Raw genomic sequence first — 7,913 nt, 5'->3', positions numbered from 1 at the left:
TGTGAAAAGGATTGCCCTGGCTGTTCTGTTGAGAATATATCCTACAGAAGCAAAGATCTATTTTGAGGATACTGCAATAATCCAGGTGAGAGATACATGCACAAGTAGTGGAGGTGGTGAGAAGTGTAGGGTTTGCTGGTAGAACAGGATCTGATGACATATTGAATGTGCTATAATGAGAGAAAATGAGGCTCAAATATTAGATCAAGGTGTTTACTTCCTGCAAACTGTAGTTGGTCCCTATGACAGGGAAGATTGGATAAGTGCAACTTTTTGTGTCGGAGTAGGTCAAAACTTCACTTCTGGACATGTCATGATTTTGATGCTATCAGGTAAATAGATAGATATAGGAGTCTGAAGGTCAGGGGGAAATTCTAGGATAAAGATTTAATTGTAGGCACAATTAGTATGTAAGTGGTGTTTAAAGCCATGAGACCAAATGAGGTTAACAAGGGAATAAGTATAGAGGAGAAGAGAAGAAGGGGGTTCAAATGATTGATCCTGAGGGAACTGCAACCCCCACTAATGGGGGAGATGAGAAGGAACCAGTTAAGGATGCTAAAAGAAGCTACTAGAAAGACAAGAGGAGGACCACGTGAGATCCTGGAAAACAAGTGAACAAAGATGGGATAGGATGTGTGAAATGCTATCGGTTTAAGTATAATGAGCACTGAGAAGTGCTGTGGTTAGCTGGATTTACCAATGTGGAGGTCATAAATAGGGTGAATATATAATTTGTCATCCAAATGAAGACACTTTGAAAGTGAAAAATTATCCCTGGAGAACAGGCTGAGGCCACAACTGTCTGTACAAACTGAGACGTGAGTCACCCTATTGGAAATGTCGACCAGAGCAGTTTCATGGGTGTGATGGGATGATCGCCTGAGTAGACTGGGTTCAGTACAGATAAATCAGAGACAGTGATTCCAGATAACATTTCAGGGAGCTTACAATAAAATGAAGTAAAAAGAATGACATAGGGTCAAGAGGTTTGGTTTGCTTTGGTTTTTAATATGGAAGACACAGAATTTTTGCATGCCGATGAGAACGAACTAGAGAAAGAGGGAAAAAATTGTCGGAATCAGGAGCTGGAGAGAAGAGAATCGCTGCAGCTATGGCATCTAAGACACAGAAGAACTGGCCTTTGCTATATGTAGACATTTTATCCATAATAACAGAAGGTAATGCAGAGAAAGTAAGCACACAGTAAGGCAGGTGGAGAGATGGTGTGGTGAGAATTTGTTGAATTTCTTCTCTCGTTGCCGAAAATTTCCCACCCTGATAAAAGTGGGGGGGGGGGCGGCAATAAGAAGGAGGAAGTGGACATTAGTGGTAGACCAGGCAATACAAGAGGACTTGTGCACAGCACTAAGACTGGTTGGATTCAGTAAGGCACCATTTATTGCATTGGGAGTGTGGTTGACCCAACTTGAGGCAACCCACGAACTACATGTGGGAAAGCACTGATTTCCCAAGAACAATTGGAAACTGAAGTAATATTAGATAAAGATGGAATGAATGTTAGCAAGACAAGCTTAATAGGCCATACGTTCAAGTCCTGTCTCTTCTATTGATTATCTGTGTAAGTTTGTACAAGTTCCTTCAACTCTTTGGGCCTCTGTATTCTCATATACAAAATACGGATCATCATACCTACTCCAGAATTGCATGAGGTAGTGTATGTACAAACATCAAATACTGGTTTTTCCATAAATCTTTTTTAATTTGAAAGATTGCCTGATTCTGTTGCTTATAATGTCAATAATAATGACTATTCTTATCATTATTATTATAAAGCAACAGAATTAGGTGATGTTTCAAATTCAGAAGATATGGAAACTAGTATTATGATTAATTCATAATCAAATTATGAAATTGTTATAATGTATATAACTATTATTATTATCATTATTATTATACTTCCAAAATATTAGGCCACTGTCTATAAGCTGAGTTTTTATCTCATATTCCAGGTAACGTCAGAGAAATGTGTGAGAAATGTTCATAAAATATTTGCATTCTGTAATATTTGCATGTGAACTATTTCAAAAGGTTTCTGACTAATCTTCCCATTTCTTCCCTAACCCTCTAAGAAAGCTATATTTTTAAGGAAATATAGAATATACTTCTTTTATCATTCCCAGGCCAGTATGAGGGAGATGATTGCCTTTCCTACTAACAGAAGTGTTCACGTTTGAGCCAGCAGCTAAAGTATATGACCTCTAAGAGTCCTTCTAACTCTAAGCTTCTATGTTTAAGTCTACTCAGGTTTATTCAAATCGATGGCTTATCAGTTCTGCACAAATTACTCCCTGGATCAGGCACTGCTATAACTCAAAGTCACCAGATCCTTCTTGTCTGCAGATAAAAATGAAGTGACCTTTACGTCCATAATAAAAGTTTCTGTTCTTGACCTCGAACTACATCTGCAGAATACACACGCACACACTCACACAAATTTTTCCCTCAAGCATTTTGAGAATCCTCCAAAGTAAATGTTCATGTATCCTCACATTCAGTCTGTTAGCTACTGACACCATTTGAAAATCTTCTGTATTCTATCTCGCTCTGATTTCCCTGAGTCAATTCTTGTCCACCAAATTGCTTGAGATAGGTTTTCCATTGTCATTGTCAACAACCATTTTGAGAATGTGAATATAATATCCAAGGGAGCTGTCTCTGGATGCTCCAAGCTGGCCAGGTTGGAAGTGTCAGAGAGGTGCTGGGTTCTGAGCAGAGGTGGGAAGAAATGCACTTAGTGGTTAAGCGTAAGGACTTTGATGTCAAACATACTCACATTCAAATCCTACTCTGGCGTTTACAAGCTTTGTGAACTTGGTCAAGTTCCTTATTCTCCCTGAGCCTGTTTTTTTTTTTTTCCTGCAAAATGTAAATCTAATGGACTTCTCTCACAGGTTTGCTATAAGAATTACATGTCATGATGTATGTAATGTTGGCACCATGATCAAAATACAGCAGCTCTCATTCTCATTTAGGTTCCCGATGTGTTTGGTCCTGGGGATGCAAACCTGTATTACATCTGTTGCACTGGGTTGTCTTAAACACAGCAGCACATGCACTCATAGACCAGATCAAAACCAATCATGGAGGTCCAGAGGTAAATTTGAGAGGGGCTCTAGCATGTGTTCTTTACATTTATCTCACACACTGGCTTCATAAGGTCTTCGTCTTGTGGGGCTTCAGACTTTGGCCTCTCCTCTTTGCCTGGACACTTTTGGGGAATGGTGAAAACTTTAAATCTTTCTTTAGTCCTCTCATCTTTCCTACTTCTGAAATAACCTACTTCTGTCTCCCAATTGCCTCTGCCCAGGTTCAAAGCAGAAGCAGGTCTTGCCTGAACTACTTCAAGAGGTTTCTGACTCATCTTCCCACATCTTCCCTAACCCGGCTCTATTGTTTTCATCACAAATCACTGGAATAGTTCACTCCTCTATTTAGCAGCTTCCCATTGTATTTTAAATAAAACCCAAATTAGTTGCCCTAGGCTGGGGAAGACAACTCCACTGCCATCTACTGAAATCTCTTCTCTTCCTCTCTGGTAAGAGTTGTAGCAGAAATGCAGCTCCCCAGCCAGGGACACTGTCCTCCTTGTTTGTACCTGCATGTGCCCTTATGTGTTAGATGTCTAATGAGGCATAACAAATTATCCCCAAACCTCGTGGCTTAAAATAATGCACATTTTTTTTATTATTATTATTGCAGAGTTTTTGTGAATCAGGAATTCAGGAGCAGCTTAGTTGCAGGGTATTTCATGAGTTTGCAGCACAGATTTTGGACAGGGCTACAGCCATCTGAAGGTTAATTGGGACTGAAAGATCCTCTTCCAGTCTCACTAATGAGGTTATTGACAGAAAGCCTCAGTTCCTTGCTATCTGATGGCCAGAGAATTTACTGCTTTGCCATGTGGATTTCATTATAGGTGAGCGTCCTTATAATGTGGCAACTGGCTTCCCCCAGAACAAGAGATCCAAGGAAGAAAGCAAGCAGAAATCCACAATGCTTTTATAACCTGGGGGTCTGAAGACACAAACTATCATTTCCATTCTTTTCCACTCATTAGATGTGATCACTAAGTTAACTACACTCAAATCAAAGGGTGGGAGATTCCCTCACAAATGTAGAACCACTCCAGACCTCTCTCTTGAGCTCCAAATTCCTATCTCCAAATGCCTAGTAAAAGATCTCTCGACATGTGTTGTCGATGTCTCATACTGAACTTGCCCCCAAATAAATTCATTATCCTTATTATCATTGACCTCTGCCCCAGTCTGCTTCTCCTTTTATATTTTTTTTCCTCTGGATTAATTGTATTTCCCCCATGCAGACAGGTAACAGCTTTTACCATTATTCCCACCTCCTGCATTCAGTTGGTCACCAAGTCTGTTCAATTGTCTAACAAAGCCTCTCTGGAATTTTTCTCCTGCTCTCCATCACTACTGCAACATTCTTGATAGGCACCTCATAATTTTTTTTTAACTGGATTGTTATAATAGATTTGTACTAATTCCTCTCCAATCCTTCCTTCACACTAGTACCAGAGATCTTTCACTAAAACTGTCCAGATTAAAATCTGTGATCTTCCATTTCTGACACATTAACCCAAATTCCTTCATACTATACTATACTACACTATACTATACTATTTTTGCATTGTTTGACTCCTGTACTCATCTCCTGCCAGTATTTTCTGCTTGAGTCCCACATGTAGCCTATGTGCAAGCCCCTACCAGGAAGTGCCTGAGTAGGTGGTATGTTTTCCTCTCCAAGCTTTTGTACCACGCCCGTCATCTGCCTGGAATGCCCTTCTCCTACTGCTCTAGCTAATAGATGCAAACCTACCCTTCAAAGCATAAATCAAAGATTACTTTCTCTTTAGACCATCCTCAATCTACTCCCTCTCTTCTCTTTGTGCAAACCCATACTATTGAATTTATCTCAGTGAGCAATGGTTTTTATTTATATCTGTATCCTCACAAAATTCTAATCTCTTTGGAAGCAGGAGTCATGAGTAATTCAACTTTTTGACTGTCAGAGAGCAAATGTCCATACGTTGCTGGGGGGAAAAGATTTTAGTATGTAAAATGTTTTTTTTTTTAAAGGAGGAGTTTTTATTCTTCAGCCAAGATTATATTATTTTATGAGTAATTGGTATGTTTGATAGAAAAAGGAAAACTTTTTTAGATTTCTGCATGGGCAGTTTTGACTTAAAAATATTATAACTGTCTGTTAACTTACTAGAATTTAAATAAAGACTTGAAAAATATATATATAGTCTTTGCATTTCAGAATATCCAACACATCTATTTGTTGAATGCTAAAATTCTGTTCTTTGCTTTGGCAGAAAACAGCCACTAGGGAGCATTATAGTTACATATAGTTTGTATCTTTCAAGTAATTTACTTTAGGGCAAAAATCAGTTTTGAAAATGAAAATTCTTTTCTGGCCCAATTTGTTTAACTATTCATGATTTTTCAAAGAAAATTAGCATGTAAACTTTCTAACCCATATCTCCATTCTTCATACAACTCAGAAATCTTTCCACAGTCCTCTTTCAAATATTTTCAAAGAAGAAAATTCAACTCTCCACTTTTCTCTAATTCTAGCAAACTCTTCATGAAACAAACATCTCCCAATCTCCAACTATGTGCAAGCTACTTTAATAGAAAATATGGAGGGTAGAAAAATTTCAACCAACATTTGTCAGAGGTAAGGCACTGTACTGGAGTGTAAAGATACAAAAAAAGTAAGAGGTGGTTCATATTTACCTTTAGTAAAAAAAGATAAAAAGCAAATAGCTTCTTACATTTGCAAGAGGTGAGCAATATAATAGAATATATATGCAAATAAGGCAGCAAAGAAGGAATTTGGAAACAAATGGGTTGAATCCACTAGAGTTGGCCAAACTTAGGGGAAAGGAAAGCCAATCTAGAAATTTAAAAGAACGAGGCATGGATTTCAACTATTTAAGGCCTATTTTCTAAGAAAAAAAAAAATTCTGTACAAAATGTGCTTTCAAAATGAATGAAGAAAAGGAAACTTCCAGAGAGGAGCCAAGATGGCGGAAGAGCATGGAAGCTTTTTGTGTGTCTCACATCCATGAAATACAGCCAGACCAACAGTAAACCATCCTACACACCTAGAAAACCGATTGGAAGATTAACACAATAATCTGCACAACCTGAACCACAGAATTCAGCAGGTACGTGACACGAAGAGCTGAACTTGGGGAGCAAGAAGCCCCGAAAGGTAAGAAAACCCTTTTGTGGGTGGAGAAAGGACAGAGACTGGGGAGGGGGGAGCATACAGGAAAATCACCCCTCCCCAAAAGCAGCTGGAGAGAAAGTGGAAAATTGGAAACAGCCGCAGGAACTAAACTAAAAAGGGAGAAAGGAGAAAGGAGAGGGTTTCAATTCCATTAACACTGTAGACAAGGGGAGCGCAAAGGCTGCAACTCCGCAGCTCCATACCTGGCGGTGCTGTGGTGGGAAAGGTGAATCCCCAGGAACAGCGTGGGGTCCGGGAGGTTCTCAGGCCACACGGGGAAAAGCGGTTCCACTGCTGGAAGAACATTTGGTAGAGACTCTTGAAGCCACCTGGTCCCAGCAGACCCCGGAAGGCAGCCACATTCGCTGGTGCTGGGGCAAGGTTGTTGAGGGTGAAGCCTAGTGCCAGATGTGTGTTGCAATTTTCCATGGTCCTTGAAACGCTGAGGCCACACTGTCTTGCAATTTTTTTTGTGGGGGGCAGGCTGGCACCTGGCCGCAGTCTCAGGGCACCGGCAACAGCAGGGTCCAGCAGCATTTGCTCATTCAGCCATTGCTCGGTGAGACCCTCCTGCAGAGGGGCGGAGCGGGTCAAAGCTGCAGTCCTTCAGAAGTAAGGGGCCGAGGAAAACATCCGCATCTGAGACAAAACTTAGGAGAAAGGTACTGCCTGGGGCCTGGTCACTGAGAGTGGAAAAGCGGGGAGTGAATGAGAGCTGAAGACACAGGACCGGTATGCGACTGCTGATCCGGGAGAACAAACTGGGTGGCTGGGTGACGCCATTTTTCACCACTCCTGCGCATGCGCATGTGCACCAACGAGCACCGCAACAATCCACCCCAGTAGGCTAGCAGCGCCATCTAGGGGAGAGCGGAGATGTTACACTGAGCCCTACCCAACTGGGCCAACTTCGCTCTTCAAGAACACAAACCTCACCTCCGGCTTCATTTATGGACTATAAAGAGCTACATGGACTGACCTCTAGAGGAAAACGAAGCAATTTCAGTCCTACTTCAATCTGTTAGCAGGTTCATCTATTCAATTTTTTTCCTCTCTCTTTTTCCTTTTTCTCTTTTACAATTCTTTTCTTTTTCTTGAATACAGAAAGGGAAAAAAACTCATTTTTATTTTCAATTTTTATTAAAAAGTATCTGTCTTTAATTTTTATTACTATATTTTTTACTTTTGTGTAAATTTTTTCAAATTCTACTTTACTTCCATCATTTTATTTTAGTCTGCTTCAGTGTACTCACCTTTTCAAATTTTCAAACAATTTCCTTTTTTCTTTCTTTTTCTTTTTTTCTCTTTTTTCTCTTTTCTTTTTTTTGAATGAATAAGGAGAAAAACTTCATTTTTACTTACAATTTCTTTTAAAAATATTTTTATTGGGGGAGTTCCAGAAGATGGCGGCGTAGGAGGACTCTGGGCTCACCGCGCGTCCTGCTGATCACTTAGATTCCACCTACACCTGCCTAAAGAACCCAGAAAAACACCAGAGGATTAGCAGAATGGAGTCTCCGGAGCCAAGCGCAGACGAGAGGCCCACGGAAGAGGGTAGGAAGGGCGGCGAGGCGGTGCACGCTCCACGGACTGGCGGGAGGGAGCCGGGGCGGAGGGGCGGCCCGCCG

The sequence above is a fragment of the Panthera uncia genome, chromosome F2 (genome assembly GCF_023721935.1).
Source record: "Panthera uncia isolate 11264 chromosome F2, Puncia_PCG_1.0, whole genome shotgun sequence".
In the NCBI taxonomy this organism is placed as follows: Eukaryota; Metazoa; Chordata; class Mammalia; order Carnivora; family Felidae; genus Panthera; species Panthera uncia.
This window is presented reverse-complemented; position numbering follows the sequence as displayed.